The 21,733-nt window shown below is 42.0% G+C and overlaps 1 protein-coding gene and 1 pseudogene across 1 annotated transcript in view; both read left to right on the plus strand.

Annotated features, from left to right (window-relative positions):
* The window catches only part of FBXO36 (F-box protein 36), a 98,231-nt gene that overhangs the window by 33,324 nt on the left and 43,174 nt on the right, over positions 1–21,733 (plus strand). The gene's annotated exons all lie outside the window — the stretch shown is intronic.
* On the plus strand, positions 4,765–20,489 carry LOC131751528 (T-complex protein 1 subunit alpha-like; annotated as a pseudogene).

Raw genomic sequence — 21,733 nt, forward strand, 5'->3', positions numbered from 1 at the left:
AAAATCAGCTTTGAGCGTTGTTTTACAGTGACCCCTTATAGTGTTTGCTCACTCCCCAAGGAGCAAGAGTGGTGCCATCAAGCTCCTTCCCCAGGAACCACACAGGCATCTCAGCCTCAAGCCGCCATAGCTTTGAACTGTGTCTGTGATCATCTGTGCTTGATCTCAATTTATTTTGTGCATGCGTTAGCAAGATGTGTCCCAAGGCCATCGCTTCTTTGCTTTATGCCATTCCGGTTTAGGGAAGGTTTCATAGGAATGCTGTGCTTCCGGATGGGGGTGGAGGGGTAGCTGTATGGTCAAATAAAGATAGGTGGACCCTTAGATATGGAGGTTGGCAGGATCCTGGTATTTGCAAGACGGATTCTGTAACATGATGTGTGTGAATGAAAAATGAGGAAATACAGACAAGGAAAATGGCTGCTTTTTCCAAGCAATTTATTTATAAAGGTAGGGAAAGCATGATCAAAGGATTGTTGTAGTTATTGGAAAGGAAAGGTTTGAGCCTGTTGAAGGTTAAGAGGAAGGAGCCAGCGGAAAGGGAGAAGATGACAAAATGGTATAATTGAAGTAACATGAAACTGTGGTGTCAGACAGATCTGAATTAGAATCTTGTCAAAAGAAAAAAATAATCTTGTTAGCGGTGCAACCTTACCCAATGAAACTCATCCCCTGAATCTCTCTTTCCTCAACTATAACATGAAAACCCAGTATGTAAATGAAGTTTCTTCATTCACATAATTATCTCTTTTTTTTTGGCTGCATTGGATCTTCGTTGCTGCACACAGGCTTTCTCTAGTTGTGGTGAGTGGGGTCTACTCTTCATTGTGGTGCGTGGGCTTCTTGTTGCAGTGGCTTCTCTTGTTGCGGACCATGGGCTGTAGGCACGCAGGCTCAGTAGTTGCAGCACATGGCTTAGTTGCTCTGCAGCATGTGGGATCTTCCCAGACCAGGGCTCGAACCCATGTCCCCTGCATTGGCAGGCGGATTCTTAACCACTGCGCCACCAGGGAAGCCCCACATAATTATCTTTAACAGCAGGTGCTGAACATGCAGGAAAGAAAAAATACTTGTCCTTGCTTACGGACTGGAAGATGTAGTTGTAAAGAATATAAATCAACAAATTTGAGAAATGTTTAGGAGGATAAAAAGTTTTTGAAGACCTGGTTACTGTTCAGATTTGGAGTAAGAGAGAAAGTTGTACAGTAGACAGTGGCATGGGCATGGGTCCTGACTGGCTCAGAAACACGGGCAGGAATTCCTCATATTCCATGGTTGAGAGGGAGAATAAAGTGAAATGTGTAGCACACCCAGTGTCTCAACAGAGTAAACTCAATTTTTGCTAATTATTATTATTAATTGATTAATACTATTATTGATTCCCAGGTTCTTTGGAAAACAGTGATGCCTATAGGTTGATGAACTTTTTCTGTAAAGTGCCAGATAGGAAACTTTTTATTTTTTAATAAAGTTATTTATTTATTTTTGGCTGCGTTGGGTCTTCATTGCTGCGCATAGGCTTTCTCTAGCTGCGGCGAGCGAGGGCTACTCTTCGTTGCGGTGTGCAGGCTTCTCATTGTGGTGGCTTCTCTTGCTGTGGAGCATGGGCTCTAGGCACACAGGCTTCAGTAGTTATGGCACGTGGTCTCAGTAGTTGTGGCACACGGACTTAGTTGCTCCGCAGCATGTGGGATCTCCCCAGACCAGGGCTCGAACCCGTGTGTCCTGCATTGGCAGACGGATTCTAAATCACTGCGCCACCAGGGAATCCCAGGAAATATCTTAGGCTTTGTGGGCCATATATGGTCTCCACTGTATATTCTACTTTGTGTTTGTGGTTTTTCTGTTCTTTCCTTTTTAAAAATGTAGAAACCATTCTTAGCTCAAGCTGTGATCATATTTGGCCTGTTGGCTGGAGTGTGCTGAGCTCTGGTAATGCCATTCCCCACACGAGAACCCAGGAAGAGGCAGCTAGAGGAGAAGACATTGAGGCGGCATATCCAGGTAGAGATGTTCCTTAGGCCAGAAGATCGGGGCTGGAGGTATAAGTGGTGAATCATCAATATACTGATGGTGGGAATCCAAGGAAAGAGTCTTAGGGATGGATGAGATCACCCAAGAAGACTATGTAGAGTCTACCCAGTAAGATGAGGGAAAGGTCAAAGACAGGACTACAGAAAGCCCTGTTCTTCTCCAGGATCAGAGTGAAGGTCACAGTCCCAAGCAGGCTGACCAGCAACTCCACAAGAGGTAAACCAGTTTCGGTGCAGTGGCTTACATGCTGGGACAGATTTATGCACAGGGTCCTGTGAGGGAACACGGACAAGGCATGAAACCAGCCTGGCCGTGAAAAGGGAGCTCAAAATAGCACACCTTAACGGTCTTGTGAGCTGCCTGAGAATTAGCCACGTATTCCAGGCAGAAGGAACCGCCAACACGAAGGCACAGAGGAGAGGGAGACAAGTACAGGTACTGGTTTGTAGACAGATTGAAACGTAAGGTAAGGCATAGGCTGGGACCGATAAACAGGGCCAGATCAAGGAGCGTTTTATCCGTAGTGCCAATGCGTTGAAAGGGCTGAGGACCCTGGAAGAGTTTTAAGCAGAGGGTTGACACGATCCCACTGATGTTTCAGAAGGAGCGCACCCTGGCAGCAGGTGTATGAAGGCTGACTTCCAGGAGGGTAAATCGGGTTGGTAGAGAACAGAAAACCTTTGGACCTGTCCAAGAGGAAAACACTTAGGGTTCCTTAATCAGCAATAGGCTGGTAAATGGTTTACAACTGGTTCTCCAAGGGAAAAAGCCCTGATGCGTAGCAATTGCCAGTTTCTGTGGTGTAAATATTTCCATCATGGCCAAACTAAGGCAAGTAGTGGGAATACAGAGAAGGGGTAGATTTAGAGAGAGATTTAGGAGTTGAATTGATACTTAGCAACTGATTAAATTGGGGTGAAGAAGTATAGGCTTTTCCAGGCTTTTGGGGGTTGAGATTGGGATATCACTGAAATAGGGACAGCAGTAAATAAGTAAATCTACATGGTCTGTCTCCCCCTACGAGAATGTAAACTCCATGGATATAGGGACTTTTAATTATTTCCTACACTGCTAGGTGTAGGTGTCCCTAGCACCTAGAACAGTAAGTGCATGGCATGTGGTTGACACACAGTAAAGTTTTTTGGTTTTGTTGTTGTTGTTTGTCTGTTTTAATTTTCTTTTTTTGGCCATGCCAAAAAAGAAAGATCGCGGCTTGCGCGATCTTAAGTTCCCTGACCAGGGACTGAACCAGGCCCGCAGCAGTGAAAGAGCAGAGGGAGCCCTAACCGCTGGACCGGCAGGGAATTCCCTCGATACATTTTTTTGAATGAATGAGTACATATTTCCCAATTAAGCCACTACAGAGATCACTGCTGACTTAAGAAGTAGCAGTGCCCATGAAGCACTGTGGGGCCGTTACCTGAAACACTGGGTTTGTCTCTTGGTGGGTGTTGAGCCAAGAGACACAACCAAGCCAGAGATCAGAGAGAAGGAAGGATTTATTATTGCCTGCAATGAGTAAGGAGGACACGGGGGATCTTTTCCAAAGCAGTTATCTCCTAAGCAGCAAAGCTGGTTAAGTTTTAAGCTAAAGGTACATGCATCTTCACGAAGAAGCTTGGGCTGTCTGTGGACAGAGTCCAAGCTGTAGCTGACTGAAGTTGGGAGGAACAGAAAATGTCAACATCCTCATCCCTTAGGTTCCAGTTGATCTGGCGGTTGAGTGCTTCAGGCTAATCTTTACTGCTGAAACAGAACTGGGAGTCTTTACAACTGATACATTATCTTTGCTGTTGTTACTTCTCTTGCCTGATAACACTTTGTTCCTGCATTCTTTTGTTCCCTGAAGATCATTAATTACTAATACCTGTTCAAGGGCAAGCGTTGTGGCCAGGCCTTGGTTACCAAATGGCTTAGGCCCCAAATGGCTTTTCTTCTGTCCAGAAAGCCGTACCTGGTTCTCTTTCTCAGGGTACCCCCTACCCTGTCTGCCTACAGAGCTAGGGTATAGTAGGTTGAAAAGAGATGGGATGAGGAATTGGAGACAATGCACAGACAACAGTTTGAAAAATCTCATCTCTGAGCAATAGGCAACACAATGGATAGTAGCCAACTGGAGGAAATTGTGTTTACTTTGTCTCAGGAAAAATAAACCTTGGGACTTCCCTGGTGGCAGGGTGGTGAAGACTCTGCACTCCCAATGCAGGGGGCCCGGGTTTGAACCCTGGTCAGGGAACTAGATTCCACACGCATGCCACAACTAAGAGTTCACATGCCATAACTAAGGAGCCCTCCTGCCGAAACTAAGACCGGCACAACCAAATAAATAAATAAATATTTTTAAAATAAAATAAATAAGTGAGGCTGAATGCCCTCATAGATCTATTTTTTTTTTTTTTTTTTTTTTTTTTTTTTGCGATACACGGGCCTCTCACTGTTGTGGCCTCTCCCGTTGCGGAGCACAGGCTCCGGACGCGCAGGCTCAGCGGCCATGGCTCACGGGCCCAGCCGCTCCGCGGCACGTGGGATCTTCCCGGACCGGGGCACGAACCCGCGTCCCCTGCATCGGCAGGCGGACTCTCAACCACTGCGCCACCAGGGAAGCCCCATAGATCTATTTTTTAAAAAATGAATCTTAGCATATAGCTTCCAGGAGCCACCCTGGGCCCTAGGACTGGGGTGCTGACAAGACATATGGCACCAAGACCTTGTGTTAAAATCACAGCCCAAATGAAAAATCAAGAGCTGAATCTGCAAGAGAATGAAGGACAGATAGGAGGTGTGGAGGTAAGGTGAGTTCCACTGGTGGTCAGAAGTCAGAGGCTAGAAGCCAGGAAAGATCTAGATTGTATGGCTTGTCAGATGATTTTGCTCGATTCCAGTTTAGCTTAAACAGAAAGAGCCTGGGATGCTTTGGCCAGCTGTTAAACTTGAGCCCTAGAATGGAACTTCATAAATATTGACATGAAAACTCACAGGGGCTTCCCTGGTGGCTCAGTGGTTGAGGGTCTGCCTGCCGATGCAGGGGACACAGGTTCTTGCCCCGGTCTGGGAGGATCCCACATGCCGTGGAGCGGCTAGGCCCGTGAGCCATGGCCACTGGGCCTGCACGTCCGGAGCCTGTGCTCCACAACAGGAGAGGCCGCAGCGGTGGGAGGCCCGTGTACCGCAAAAAAAACCCCAAAAAAACAAAACTCTCAAAAACTTGTATTTGTGGTCATGGGTATAACTTGGGAAAAGAACTCTTTGAATAAAATATGTTTCCTTTAACCTTTTTTTTCAAGAAAATGCTTTTTCTCCCCAAGAGAACATTTTATAAATTATTTTAATTTCTGTACCTCATATAAATACTTTTAGGCGTTGCTTTATTTTAAATTGTATATTTGGAAATTTACGCTATCATACCAGACGGCAGGCCAGACAAAAGTTAAGGTTTAATTGAGAACTTTTCCTTGAATTATTTTATATTCTGTTCCCTCTAATAAGTGCTTTCCTCTAAATCAGTTTCATTCCTGGCTTAGGGGAGTTCCCCAAGACCAGGCTTTGAAATGCAAGGGCATAAGATTTTAAATTTCAAAAGCCCAAACTTTGGATGGGGGAGGGAGACAAGTTTTCAGCGCAGACAATAGATTGGTTAGGATGTGCAGAGAGCCTGCCCCAGTATTCTACAACCCAGCAAACCTCCCAGATTGTAGGTGGGAGAAGACATGCAGAGAAGAGGGAAGGAGGATTTAGGTGCTGCTGGTTCACGTGAAGAGTCCTTGGCCATTTCCTTCCAAGCTGCTTTGGGGAGTGAAGGTCAAAAACCCAGCAGACTCCCCAGGTAGATTGAGGCTCTGAGCTGAGCAGACCTCCCCCCCTCCCCCTCCCCCGCAGGTGAGGAGTGGGAGAGTGTTCAGAGGTCCAGGTGCCTCCCACCGGCAGCTTGTTGCAAGAGAAGGCAATGACTGGACAGACCTCACGGTGTCCCCAGCCTTGTGGTCTGGGACTACGGCAGGACTCAGGCAGTCAGAAGACGCCTCCTTCTGCATCCACCAGCGGTGGGGGCGGGGGCGGGGGGGAGGGATGTGTTGCCAAGAGAGCACTGGGAGGAGGCTGATGCTGCCCTTACCAGTTACCGTGATAACCCAAGAACAGATGGGATGGAGGGTATCTCACCTCTCGCTGGCTTGTAAATAATGGCATGGAGGACTCACCTCTCCTCTGAAACTTGAACTCAGCCTCAAACAGAGAAGAGGAAGGTGCCAAAGTTAATCTAGCAAGTCATGTGAGTGGCGGACAACTAAGATCTTTTACTGACTGTTATGACACAATAACATGACTCACACTGCATCTTGAAGAATGGGTTTTTCTAGAGGACAAGGCAGCGGTGGATGCTCTAGGCATTGGACATGCGTGTGCAAATGCGTGTCAGTATAATCAAAACATGGTACTTCCAGACACCTTGCTGGAGTGATGATACGAAAGGATACTGGTCAGGCAGCAGAGGCCAATTCCTCATTGTGTTTGCAGAAGCATCTTCTACGTGGAAGATGCACTGGGCTGTATCGTGGTCCGAACGCGGGTTGGAAAAGAATTTCCAGACACAAGGCAGAATGTAAAGAAGGTAGAATTTATCAGAGAGAGGGTCGCTGCCAGAACAGCGGGCAGACTTCCTTACTAGGAAGTCTGGGAGAGTTGAGCCCGAACATGTGCTATTGGTCAGTTTTTATAGCCAGAAAACAATGGAATGGTCCGAGGTGAAAATTTCATTTACTGATTGGTCGAGGCACATATACCTTCCTTCTGTAGGGTGGGAGTGGGACAGGGCAGACGCCTTTCCTTATTTGGGACAGGTCCTGTTGCCCAGGTGGGCATCGCCCAGGTGGGCTCAGGAACTTAGTATCTATCACAACATGGTGGGGGGGGGCAATTAAGAGTCTGGTAGGGGATGTAACGCTGACACTTTCAGGCATGGTCGTCCTTTGTCCTTGAAGTACCACTGTCCTTGGAGCACCACAGGCTGTGCAACCAGGATGCTCCAGACAAGAGCTTTCAAAGAGCTGGCTGTAGAAAGCACACAGACATGAAAACAAATGCATGAGTGAATATCAAAGCATTTGAATGAAGTGCTCATGATTGCTGCTTTGCTCTTATTCTGCCTTATAATCTGCGGTTTAGCAGGAAAGGCTATTAGATGTAATCCCATGGTTATAATATAAAATACATGTACCATTGGTCTCCAGTGAGCGCCTCAGCTTTAGGATAGGATGCTGAGGGCACTTTGCTTACTGCCTGCATGCTTGGGAGGGCTACATGGAACATGCTGGGTGAGCAGCAAAGCAGTTTACTAGCTCCTCTGTCTCACCATCTGGCTTCTCCAGGCCTCAAATAACACCTGCCCTGACCACCCTATTTAAAATGGAACCCCCATCTGCCACCCAACACTCCCTGTTTTCTTTTCCTTGTTTACTTTTCTTCACAGAATTTATCACGTTCTAATACACTCTGAAATATATTTACTTGTTTATTGGCATCTCCCTCCCCCCCCCAAGTAGAAAGTAATCTCCATGGGGGGTTTGTCTGTTTTGCCTAGAACAATGCAATGCCCCTAGTCCTTGTGAAATGTGAAATGAATGAAATGCCATGACTTCTCAGCACATCAATCACACCCCCATCACATGTAAGTTAAAAACGCATCCAGTGCCAAATATTAATTCATGGATCAGCACCATGAGGATTATAAACATTACTGCTTCCCTCCAGGATTATGGACATTGAAGAGCTGAGGCTTTTGGACATTCCAACAAGGCGACCAGTTGAACAGATTTAGAGGCTTTGGAGTCAGATAGACCTGGATTCAGATTCTACTAAGCAGTGAATGAGTTAGGGCAAGCTTTTCTAAACTTCCTTGAGTCTTAGTTTATTCATCTATAAAATGTACAGAGATACTAACCTCCTAGGGTTCTTGTAAAGACTGGATGGGATAAAGCGTAAAGCACCCTACATGTGGTGCAGGGTACGTACTCGATGAGATCTGTTATTGTTTTCTCATGATCATTTTGGGAGCTGTATTAGTCTTCTGGAGCTGTCATAATAAAATACCACAAAATGGGCGGCTTTAACAACAGAAATTTATTTTCACGTAGTTTTGGAAACTGGGAAGTCCAAGATCAAGGTGTTGCCAAGTTTGGTTTCTCCTGAGGCCTCTCTCCTTGGCTTGGAGATGGCCACCCTCCACTGCGTCCTCACATGGCCCTTCCTGTGTGCACGTGCATCCCTGGCGTTTCTTCCTCTTCTTAGGAAGACATCAGTCCTGATGGATTAGGGCCCCACACTTATGACCTCATTTAACCCTAATTACCTGTTGAAAGGCCCTATCCCCAAATATAGTCACAGTTGGGGTTAGGAGTTCAACATAGGAATTTGGGGCAGAACACAGTTCAACCCATAACAGATGCTGAGGAATTTTCAACAAAGTATATCCAATTTTGATATATTTAATAATTAGGAAATATTTAAATCTCAGAAATAAAAATGTTTTATTGGGTTTTGTTTGTTTGTTTTTTGACTAGCAGATAGGCACTGAAAAGGGCATAGATGCAAGTATTTGGTAGCTGGTATTCATTTTACAAACAAGAAGAAAGAAAACCAAGGGGAGAGGGAAACGTGGAGAGAAACAGAAAGAAGACACAGAAATAAAACTATGAAATGACCCCTTACCGAATGGTAGGGCTGTACCTGAGGATGCATTTGAAGAGAACAGTACCAGGGAACAAGAGGAAATATAACTAGCTCCCACTGGAGAGAAAGGAGAGAGAGAGAGAGAAAAAAAACAACCTGTATTTCTTTCTTTGCTTTTCTTTTCTTTCTTTTTTTTTTTTGGCTGCATGGCATGCAGGACATTAGCTCCCCGACCAAGGATTGAACCCGTGCCCCTGCGGTGGAAGTGCAGAGTCTTTCTGATGGCAAATGTTTATCTAATCAAGAGAGAAACTGTCAGCTTCTTGGTCAGTTGGGTCTGATGTCCCCTCCTTCCCTGCCAGGGAATTCAGCATGTGTAGAGCAGAGCTACTTCTAACTAAACCCTGAGAAACTTGGGGGTGATTTTTTTTTTTTTTAATATTTTTTTATTTATTTACTTGGTTGCACCGGGTCTTAGTTGCAGCAAGCAGGCTCCTTAGTTGTGGCTTGCCAGCTCCTTAGTTGCGGCATGCATGTGAGATCTAGTTCCCTGATATGGAACCCAGGCCCCCTGAATTGGGAATGCAGTCTTAAACCCTATGCCACCAGGAAAGTTCCTGGGGGAGATTTTTTAAATAAGTTTTTTACCAGTAGATTACTATTTTGTACCAAAAGCGAAACCATAGACACCTTCCAATTGTGAATAGTAATTTTATAAAGAAGCAGCTTACAGGCTTAGGGGCAGGTACATCTCTAAATTCACCCTGCGAAGTGGAGCCTTAGACACCGGGGCCTTCCTACCTGCTGAGTCACTTTTCCTGCCCATATCCAGGAAGGTTTTGGCGAGAGGGTTCCAGATTGTATTATTTTTTCCAGGCATTGTTCCAGAATGCCTGGAAAAAATAATATTGTACTAATGCAAAAAAAAAAAAAAAAAGAAAGAAAGAAAAAGAAAGAAAGAAAAGGCTCCACTTGCATCTGTGTTCAGAGCTTTTTTTTTCTTGGTTTGATCTTATTGTTTGTAGAGTACTCTGAATTTCTTTGAGATTTCTAGCACACCCATCTGGCAGACACACTTAGTATTTTGGGGTCAGGCCTCTGCAGAGTGTGTGTTAGAAGTGACTGGCGTGGCCTCGACTCACACTGCCTTCCTGCACTTGGCAATGGTCCCACCATCTTCAGACTTAGAAAATTGTGGGGTTTCATCAAGTTTTTTACCTGGAGCTGCAAGAGTGGATCTGTGCATCTTCTAAACCTAGGGAACTACGTCTGTGTTCTTGGCCTGTCATGTTAACAAATTCCAGTAATAATTCGATAGGAAAGAAAAATTAAAATGTATCTGGTACTCTGCTAAGCACATGTACACATATCAGTTCATGTTAATCCTCCCAGAAGATATGAACTAGAGCAGGCAAACAGAGATTATGAGCCCCGCCAAGGCTACCCTCTAGTAAGTCCTCACCTGGAATGTCCCTCTGGGTCCAAAGCACCTGCTCTGACGCGCTTGAAGCCCCATTTGCGCCTTCACCTGTAGGAACTCAGTGACGTCCATCCACTTTGATGTCCATGTTTTATGCTCTCATTACTTACATGACTCTTTTTCCCCCCTGAATCAAAAGTACTCATGTTGGATATGTTTTGGAAAAAATATTTATCATCAGTATGTATAGTTTTCTTATTCTCTTTCCTTTATGCAAAATATTGTACAAGTTTTGCTTTCAAAAAATCTGCCTCGTAAGAGATTGTGTCTGAGGTGTAAACAGCCAAGTCATGATGCATGGTAAGGAGAAAATGAGAGTAATCGTGGATTCTGTAGGACCTCCAATATGATTTATTGTAATAGAATGTTTTTAAATAAAGAATGTTGCTTAAAGTTAATTTCTGCATCTCATGACCTAGGAGAGGAAGCAAGTCTAATAGCTACCACCTCTGTACTGAATTTTCAAGTCAAAATAATAGCTTCTGATCAGTCACCTCTAGAATTTTGCTTCCAAGATTTCAGCCAGAGAATAAGGATGGTACCAAAGCATGAATAATAAGTCTTAGTGTGGTGCTATCCCTCGTTCCTGTGCCACTTTATAAAATAAAAATGGTATTATTATTATTTACTGTTTTTAAAGTAATACTTTTCCCATAAAATCCTGTAGTATTACTTTTTGCATTTATCATAATAGTCCATGAAGATTTTATTTTTGAATGTAGTTGGAGGTAGAAGTTTAAATTTATTTCTTTTAAGTAGATGCCTTATCATATCAACACTATTTATTAATAATTCATCCTTTTCTTCTCAAGTTGAAATAATACCTTTACCATACATTAGTTTCCCATTTACATCTGACGCTACTTCTGAACTTTAGTCTACCAGTATATTTGTTTATTATATATAAATACCATACTATTTATTTATAATCACCTTATATTACATTCTAATATATTGCAAGATATTATTCTTTCTTCCCAAGATTTTTCTTGGCAATTTTCACATATTTATTTTATAATATGAATTTTACAAAATTTTGTCCTCTTACCAAAATAGGAAACTGAATTGATTGTTGTTGCATTAGGTTTATATATTAATTTGGGAAAGGGTGAGTGTCTTATTTTTTTCGAAATTGAAATTTCCAGTCTTAGAATATGAAATGTCGGGCTTCCTTGGTGGCGCAGTGGTTGGGAGCCCGCCTGCCTATGCAGGGGATGTGGGTTCGTGCCCGGGTCCGGGAAGATCCCACGTGCCGCGGAGCGGCTGGGCCCGTGAGCCATGGCCGCTGAGCCTGCGCGTCCGGAGCCTGTGCTCCGCAACGGGAGAGGCCACAGCAGTGAGAGGCCCGAGTAACGCAAAAAAAAAAAAAAAAAAAAAAGAAAAAGAATATGAAATGTCACTCAATTTCTTCAGGTATTGTCATTAGGACCATCAGTAAAATTGAATAGCATTTTTTTATTAGGTTCTATAACCTTTATGTTCGTTATTTTTAGGTATTTTAGTGTTTTAAATTATTGTATGTGGGGTGCATTTTTTCCCATATCCATTTCTAACTGCTTATATTATAAATATTATATATAAATTATTTATTTAAAATAAAACTATTTTATGTATAATTTCATAGATCCAATCTCCCTATGAAATTTTCATGAATTCTATTCAATAGTAGATTTTTAGCCATTCTATTTATTAAAACACCTTCTCTTCCTTCCAGTTATTTTCTTATTTTATTGTATCAGCTAGAAAACCAAAAGTACTGTTGAATAAAAGTGGCCTTGTTCCTGATTTATATGTCAAGGCTTCAGTACTTGACCATTCAATATGGTGTTTACCAGGTGTATGGGTTTGTATATATGTGAGTGTGTGTGTGTGTAAATATATTTTATATTTAAGTAGTTTCATTCTGTCACTATTTTACTTAGGATTTTTTTTTTTTTTACTTAGGATTTATATTAGGAATGGCTACTGAATTGTGTCGGCATTTGGGGACTTTTGATTAATCTAATCCTAGGATATTTTCTCTTTGATTTATCGATGCAGTGACTTATATTGATATTAAATATTAGGAATGTAGTTTAGGAAAATATATGAGTAACCTCCAAGTGTGGGAGGCCTTCTTAATATAGGAAACACAAAAGTCATAAGGGAAAAGATTTCAAGATTTAAGTTTAGAAAAAAATGCTGGGAACTTCCCTGGCGGTCCAGTGGTTACGACTCCGCGCTTCCATTGCAGGGGACACGGATTCAACCCCTGGTTGGGGAACCGAGATCCCGCTTGCCGCACGGTGCAGCCAAAAAAGAAAAAGAAAAAAACGTTACATTTCTGAAATGGTGCATACAGCATAAACAATGTCAGTTGACACCCTTATCAAACAAAGAATTATAACCACTACTTAGGATAAAAAGACCTTTTATGAATTGATAAGAAAAAGATAAGCCATAAGGGAAAATAAAAACAACACGATACGATCAGGCAATTCATTTAAGTCAACAATTTTTTTTTTTTTTTTTTTTTTAGTTCCTACTATATTACTGACACTCTTCTAGATCCTGAGATAATAGCAATGAGCAAAACGATCAAAGACCCCCAGCCTCCTGGACCTAATGTTCTAGCGGGGGGATTCACCTCACAATATGTTCTGGAGGTCCCTCCCCGGCAGCACATGGAGATCTTCCTCATTCTTTTTTAGGACAGAGAATGACAGGTACATACTCCTTTGTATGGTTGTGTGAAAAGTTTATTCAACCAGTCTCCTGCTGCCACACGCAGGTTGCTTCTTATCTTTTTAGCTTTTGCAAATAATACCTCAATGGAGACCCTCGTTTATTATTAGATCATGCTAAATTTCCCTCCCTAGCTGTTGTACCATAATCATGAGATTTCCCGTTTCTCCACAGCCTTGCTAACAGAGTGTTTTCAGTCTTTAGGATTTTGTCCGTCTGCGTAGATGAGAAACGGAAAACACATAACGTCGGTGTGATTTTAATACGCTTTCTATTATTCTGCGTGAAATTGAGCATCTTTTCATGTTTATGGGCCATGTGAATTTTTTTCCTGCGAACTTGGCTTTCCTGTCTTTTGCTCACTTTTAAAATTAATTTGTTGGTCGTTTCTCTATTTCTACAAACTCTTTAGGGAGATTAACCCTTTGTTGTGATATTAACTGTGAATGTTCTTCCCAGTTTATCATTTTTCTTTTGTCTTTGTTTGCTGTATTTTTTTTTAAATCAGGCTTCTTGCTATGCTTTTAGTACAGTGAAAATTACACTTTTTAGGTTCCATAAATTTGATAAATGTATAACCACCACCATAATAAAGATATACAATATTTTCACCAACCCCAAAGTTTTCTCATGTCCGTTTGCAGTGAGTCCTCTTTCCCAGCTCCATCCCCTGGTACCACTGACCTGATTTCTGTTTTGCCTTTTTCAACGCGCCCTAAATGGAATCATACAGTATATCTGGTTCTTTTTTTTTTTTTTTTTTTGCGGTACGTGGGCCTCTCACTGTTGTGGCCTCTCCCGTTGTGAAGCAACAGGCTCCGGACGCACAGGCTCAGTGACCATGGCTCACGGGCCCAGCCGCTCCGCAGCATGTGGGATCTTCCCGGACCGGGGCACAAACCTGTGTCCCCTGCATCGGCAGGCGGATTCTCAACCGCTGCGCCACCAGGGAAGCCCTCTGGTTCTTTTTTATATCTGGCGTCTTTCACTTAGCATAATGCTTTTGAGATTCAACCATGTTTTTGCATGTATGAGCAGTTCTATTTATTGCTGAGTAATATTTTTTCGTTTGGATGTATTTATCTATTTACCAGTTGATGGATATTTTGGTTGTTTCCAGTTCGGAGGTACAGTGTATTATGAACAAAGCTGCTTTAAACATTTCCATACAGGTCTTTGGCAACTTTGCCGTACAGAAGTTTTTTAATATTTATATAATCAAATGTATAAATCTTCTCTTTTCTGGCTTTTGGATTTTGAGACATAGTTAGAAAGGTAATAAGAGGATTCACTATTTTTTTTTCCTTCTAGTACTTGTATGGTCTCATTTTTTTTACATGCAGATCTTTGATCTATTTGTAATTTATCCTGATGTGAGGCATAAATCAATTTTCTTTTTCCAACTGGCCACCCAATAGTCTCCAAATTCCTATATAAATCTTTTAGATCTGATTTAAGAAAATCTATTTTACAATTATTTGTAATTATTTATAGTTTATTAGAAACATTTTAAGTTTATTACAGTTATTTGTGTTTATCACAAATATTCAATTAAATTTAGAAATTAAAAACCTGTTTTTCTTTAAACCCTTAAATACAACTTACAAATCTAGGAAATTCAATTATAAATCAAGTAATTTTGTATTAAAATTAAAACGCTTATTTTCATTGTTCTTTGATTAATGTTTAATTAGCTTATACATTTAACAAATTGTAATCCCTTAAACATTTAAGCACAGTTTACAAACTTAATCAAATTACCTTAAAAATTATAAATTAAAGCCACAAAACTTGTAAATCTAATAAATTCTCTTAAATTTAAATAACACTGACAAACATGATTAAATCCTCTTCAGCATTTCAATCTATCTCATGAATTTAATATATTTGGTTTTCTCAAGTACTTCTGAAATCTAAAGAGACATAATTACAAATCTAACAAAATCAAACCACATGTTTATAAAACTGTAGAGAAACAGACTTAAAAATGTAGATGAGCAAACTCTTTTAAACGTTGAAGCATCTTAAAATCATTATAAATTTAATAGATATTCCTAAATTTAAACGTTGACTACCAACTTAATCATTTGCATTAGCCTATGTATTTAAATTAAAATGACAAACATAGCATGTCAGATTCTTGACAGCATTTAAAACATCTTAAGGATACACAAAGTGCAGCTTCTAGTTATAGTACTATTGTATATCTTCCCTGCCTCTGGCAGTGCTGCTAAAACAATAATTATAGGGTTTTTCTAAAGCATAAACCCACAAAGACAAAAGAGAATGGGAAAGGCAACAAAGGCAACCATTTTGCATGCTGAAAAGCAGATGACTTACTGGTAGCTGATTTAACAGCCCTGAAAAAGCTGAATTCTAAGCTAGTGGTAGGGAAGTCAGGAAGTTATCAGATTTGTGCCCCAGAACCTCAGAGCAGGGCGGCTCAGGAATGGGCGGAAATAGGTTCTTTTTGAATGCTAGAGTAAAAAAGGACCTTCGAACAAGAAGGATGTTTGACATCCTGTTTGTGTGTGTGTGTGTGTGTGTGTGTGTGTGTGAGTGTGATTCTATTTCCGTAACCAGGGATCGAACCTGGGCCCCAGCAATGATAGCACTGGATCCTAACCGCTGGACCACAAGGGAATTCCCAACAGCCTGTTTAAAATATGGTTAGAACCACCTTCATCTTCATCCCCTACTCTCTTTTGCACAGCCAGCAAGAGCTTTGCCTCACCACCCAGAAGACCACAAGTTTGGTCTCTGGAGGGGTAAACTAGGGATACAATGGACTCAGGACCCCAGGCCACTGGGGACAGAGGAACTCAGGGCTGAATATGGCAAGGGATTAAGTGAAAATCCACATACTGAACTGGGAGACTCACTCTGACTTCCCAGTGGCTCACAGAAAGCTGTGGGCAGCCAGGTTTATACCCTCCAGGAAGAAAGCTGGAAGATTCTTCACAAGGCTGAAAAGAGATCTCAAGACGTTAATAGTCAGGATCCTCCAACCAAAGAGCTTCAGCAGATCACCCTACAGTGAGGTCCTCCTCTGGACAAGCCCCGCTCAAATGCCCAGATCTTCCAGTCAGCTTCCTAGCACGCTACTCCTGAATACACATGAATGGTGATGAGTTATCAGGCTTTTGAGGAAAGCCAAAACAAATGAACAATAACAACATACAGGAAATGTAACTTTGGAAAAAACAAAGACAATGAACAAAGGCAGAACAAAATACTCATCAGTAATATCCTCAGAAGGATAAGAAAGTTATTGTATCCATGAAACAAGGACAGTACACAATAAAAAAGAAACACTCAGAAAACTAAAAAGAGCTTTTAGAAAATAAAAATATATAGGAAAAATGAAAAACTACATAGAAGGGTTGGAGGATAAAATTGAGAATTTCTCCTAGAAAAAAAAGAATCAAAAGTAAATGATGGGGCTTCCCTGGTGGCTCAGTGGTTGAGAGTCCGCCTGCCGATGCAGGGGACACGGGTTCGTGCCCCGGTCTGGGAGGATCCCACGTGCCGCGGAGCGGCTGGGCCCGTGAGCCACGGCTGCTGAGCCTGTGTGTCCGGAGCCTGTGCTCCGCAATGGGAGAAGCCACAACAGTGAGAGGCCCGCATAGTACAAAAACAAAAACAAAAACAAAAACCTGCCTATATGTGGACCTGTGCAGTGCAAACCTGTGTTAACCAAGGGTCCACTGTAATATAATTGCTAAAAATAACATAATAAAATACATGTCTAGTGAAGAATAAAAGAGCCCTTTCAATAACTATAAAACAAGTGATAGAAACCCATTGTGTTTCAGTTTCCTTAACAGTGTTATTTCTTTCTATATAATAAATAATGCTATGGCATTCAATGGATGGTGTATTAAATCTGATGGAACATGGCATTAATTCACATAAAAACAAGTTTAAAGGAAAAGAGGTTCCCAACACAGGGACAGTGCTCTGGCTCCTTCTCTCCACAATCTATTGGTTCTGTCTCCTCCAGGAAACATTCTTGACACCTCAGGCTGGCTCCCCTCATAGTCACAAAATGGCTGCTGCTTCTCCAGTGATCACATCACAACACAACAGCCAGTGCCCAAAAAGGGGCTGTGTTTCTCCTGTGAATGAAGAATGTTGCCTGCCATATCAGTAAACAAAGGAGGTTGCAGCCATCAAGCCACTACAGCCATCCTGGATGGTGAGCCCTGAGGAAGCTCAGGATGGAGACCAACGGGCTCCTGCAGCCACACCAAGTGGTACACCCTGAGGGGATTCAGGATGGGAAAGAAACAGGATACTGGCCCTAGATAGCTAAAGGAAAGATTTCAATGAGCCCAGATTCTTACATCTCCCCATACATAGAAAAGGGCTAAATTCATTAACTTGACATATCTGGTTTTCTTTAATTAACAGTAATCTTTTGATGTTCCGACTACCTGCTCTTTGTCACAAAACTCCTATATATCCTGTCTGAGAAGCTGCCTCCTGGGCTTGAAGTCCTCAGAAAGTCTGCCAAATAAAACATAATTCTCAACTTTTAGGTTGTGCATTTTTTTCGGTCAACACTCCTTATAAGTGATAAAATCTTTCCCAGAAGCGCCTGCAGATTTCTCCTGCTGTCTCATTGGCCAAAATTGTGTCACATGCCCATGCCCATACCAATCATTGGCAGGGGCAGCAAACCTACAGGAATGGCCTAGACCCGTCATGTCCCACCCTCTGGAGCTAGAGATGAGGCCCATGCACTGAGCACAAGCAGTGCAGAGGAGAGAGGCTATGGGAAAGGTCAGGGTTCATGTGGGAGGAGCAGGTGGGCAGATGAATGCCGGGGAGCAACCAGCAATGTCTGCCACCGATTCCTAATCACACCCACGGCGTTGGAGGTGCACTAATTCGACTCTCCGAGGGCAGCTTCATTTCTGAGTTCTTAAAGGAAGAAACATTTCAGTGTAGCCAGTTTTCCCTTACTAAAAACTTCCAGGGCTTCCCTGGTGGCGCAGTGGTTGAGAGTCCGCCTGCTGATGCGGGGGACAGGGGTTCGTGCCCTGGTCTGGGAAGATCCCACATGCCGCGGAGCGGCTGGGCCCGTGAGCCATGGCCGCTGAGCCTGCGCGTCCGGAGCCTGTGCTCCGCAACGGGAGAGGCCACAACAGTGAGAGGCCTGCGTACCGCAAAAACAACAACAACAACAACAAAACTTCCATTTATTCCATTTTCATTTCAGCCTCAGACTCATCTTTCCCATACTTAATAATGATGCTTTTATTCCTAATGTATAAAAATTGCTACTATTCCAGAGGAAACTTTTCAATAGCTGAAAATCTAAGTTTTGCTGTGTTTAGACCAATTGAGCCAAACATAGACACATAGGGGAACACATATTTGAAGTAAATTTGGACCAAAAGCATATCATAATTGTTTATAGTTTAAATATGCAGTGAACTAAAATAATCTTCATAATTCATTTAAAATACAATATCTTTCTGCGTTTTGGAATGCCAGTGCTTTGTGAGCTTTTGAGTAATATCGAAAGGTAAAATTACTCGCAGTTTGCCCTTGAAATCCTTGCTTCTCCATTTCTCAGTAGAATGTTCAGATAACAAAATCCTTCTTCATCAAATAAAATATCTAATTTCATAAACTCTCTCTGACACAATCTCAACTCCACTCTGTAAAATCCCCAAATTATATATGATTTCCAAAACAGGGAGAAATTTGATCTGATAGAATAACAAGTCTGCAGGAGAAAGCAGAAACAGTCGTGTGCTAAATTACAATCGTATTTCCTGCACAGATGCGTAGAAAGAGTCAGAATGCCCCATTTAGTATGCGGTATCTGGCAAGTCACACTAATCCTTCATGAGCAACTTTGTTTATTGACTGGATAGATGGATGACTATTTAATTATGCTGTTGAGAAAATACTTACTGCAAAGAATGTGCAATTCTTAATGATTATTGATAATTAGAAAAGTCAGATACCAAGTCAGAGTGAAAAGCTGAAATAAAGATCCTTGAAGAATACAACTAAGAAAGCAGAACCTGATGAAGTATGTTTTTGTTTTCTTTTTGACCATGTGGCATCTTAGTTCCCCGACCAGGGATGGAACCTGTGCCCCCTGCAGTGGAAGTGCAGAGTCTTAACCACTGGACCGCCACAGAAGCCCCAATGAACTATGGTTGAATATTGTTAGACAGTTGATGAGAACAAAGACAAGGTTCTGATCTGTAGGTATTTGGGGGCTGAGTGTGGTGTAAGTATGAAGGGGGGACCAGCAAGGGAACAAGAGGGAAAGAGGGAAGGAAAGAGGCAAGGACTGTCCTCTACGGAGCTCATGGGCTGGCATCATGTGCCTGGCTTAGTGCTGGGCACTTTGGCTTTATCCCAGGTCAGCCCTCCAAATTCAATGAAGTGGGCATCATGGTTGTTTCCATTTTGGAGATGAAGAAACTGAGGTCACAAGAGATTAAGACATTTGCCCAAAAGAGACGTTCCTGGTGGTCCAGTGGTAAAGAATCTGCCTTCCAATGCAGGGGACGTAGGTTTGATCTCTGGTGGGGGAGCTGAGATCCCACATGCCGCAGGGCAACTAAGCCCATGCACCACAACTAGAGAGCTCGTGCTGCAAACTACAGAGCCCATGCGCTCTGGAGCCCGTGCACCACAACTAGAGAGAGAAAAACCCGCATGCCACAACTAGAGAGAAGCCTGTGCGCCGCTACAAAGAGCCTGTGCCACAGCGAAAGATCCCACATACCTCAACAAAGACATGACGCAGCCAAAACTAATAAATAAATAAATATTTTTTTAAAAGACATTTGCCCCAGGTAAATGGCAGAGACCAGGGTTTAAACCCAGACCCTTCCAACAAATACCTCGTCGTCTTGCCATAATCGTGCAGGAGAGAGGTCGGGATCAATGAGGAATCTTAAACCTCAGTTTTCATTTGGAAGGTGAAGAAACTTTTGAAGCTTCTATGTTGGTACAGGAGAGAATTTGTGATGATGAACTGATCTTGATTAAAAACACTAAGGTTCGTACCTCTGCGTCATTCATCTTACGTGGGGCAAATGATTTCACGTGTGGCGAGATGGAGCGCTCTTTACCTGATGCTCTTTGTGTGGTGAGAGCTTTGGACTCAAAATCTGTGGTTCCGGGTAGAAGCAGATTGTAGAAGCAGCCCTTTCCGCCGTCTACCTTGAAAACTACTCAACCAGCATGGACTCCCAGGAACAGCTTGCTATTGCCGAGTTTGCAAGATCTCTTCTTGTTATTCCTAATGCTCTGGCAGTTAATGCTGCCCAAGCCTCCACAGATCGGGTTGCAAAATTAAGAGCTTTTCATAATGAGGCTCAGAACGCAAGAATCTAAAATGGATTGGTCTTGACTTGGTCAGTGGTAAACCCTAGACAACAAACAAGCAGGGGTGTATGACCCAACCATAGAAAAAGTTAAGAGTTTCAAATTTGCAACTGAAGCTGCAATTACCATTCTTCGAATTGATCTTATTAAATTACACCCGGAAGGCAAAGATGTTAAGCACGGACGTCATGAAGCTGCTGTTCACTCTGGAGCCCGTGATGACTGATCTGATTCCTTTTATTTATAACAATGTTAGATGCAATTTTCTTGTACCTCGAGTATTACACGTTAAAGTGCAACAAGCTGTCAAAAAAAATCAATAAATAACAGTAGCTCAATTTTCAAATTTATTAAAACGATTCACTGGCAATATCTGAGAAAATATGCTGAATTTAAATTAAAATTTTAAAGAATTCTCACGGGTCACATGTTTTCCATTAAGATACCAAATGATGGTGTGTGTCCTATAATGAGACTGGCCGCCTGCCCTTCCTGGAGAGGGTATGAGGCAATGAAAGAGAACTAGACTCTTTCTAGGTCAGCCTCTGCCTGGGAGAGGAGCTGGGACGAGTTATTTCACTGTCTGCCGTCGACTTCTTCATCCATGAAAAGACAGTCAGTCACGCACTGCTCACAGGTGGTTGGGAGCCTGATGAAACCCATGTTCCAGCCAGATCTAAACAATCGCAAACCCCCCGGGAAGCTCCTCTGTGGCTTTTCTTGCGGGCAGGATTGTTCATTAACAAAACATTCACAGCTGATAAGATGTTCAAAACAGTATTTACAGATTTTAAGGTTTTCAAAATAGAGATAAATATATAACAATAAATTTCTATTCACTATGACTTAAAATAAGCTAATACCATGAGAGTTAGTACCCAACTCACAAATATTTGGGGGCTACACTTTAGCTTCCTTCAAGCTGTATCGGTGATGTGAAATAATTGCATTTATTTATTGCCAAGCTAATATGCTCCTTCCCCCTGCACATATAAATATTTTCCTTTAAATATTTGGAGCAGGGGTGTATTACACTTCTGAGCCTTTTAACAAACGATCATTAACATTAATCTATGTTATTAATCATTTATTCACAAATTGTTTTATTGGCCACAGAGTATTCCATCATCTAAATGGACCATGATTATTTAACTAGTCCCAACTATTGGACCCTTAGGTCAGCACTGATTTTTCATTATTATAATTAACCTATGACAAACATTCTTATATAAAAAATGTTGTACACGTCTCTGATAAATTCCTTAGGAGTAGAATATCTGGGTCAAAGAGCATGGATGACTAAGGTTTTTGATAGATATTGCCAAGCCAATTTACACTCTTCTCAATGGGTATTAAGGGGCTCCCTTTTTTTTTTTTTGTCCTCACCAATATTGGGTTTTGTCACTTAAAAAAAAAAATCTTTAAAATTTGAGAGACAATTAGTGTTAGAAAATATCTAATATCTTTTTC

The sequence above is a fragment of the Kogia breviceps genome, chromosome 2 (genome assembly GCF_026419965.1).
Source record: "Kogia breviceps isolate mKogBre1 chromosome 2, mKogBre1 haplotype 1, whole genome shotgun sequence".
Taxonomy (NCBI): Eukaryota; Metazoa; Chordata; class Mammalia; order Artiodactyla; family Physeteridae; genus Kogia; species Kogia breviceps.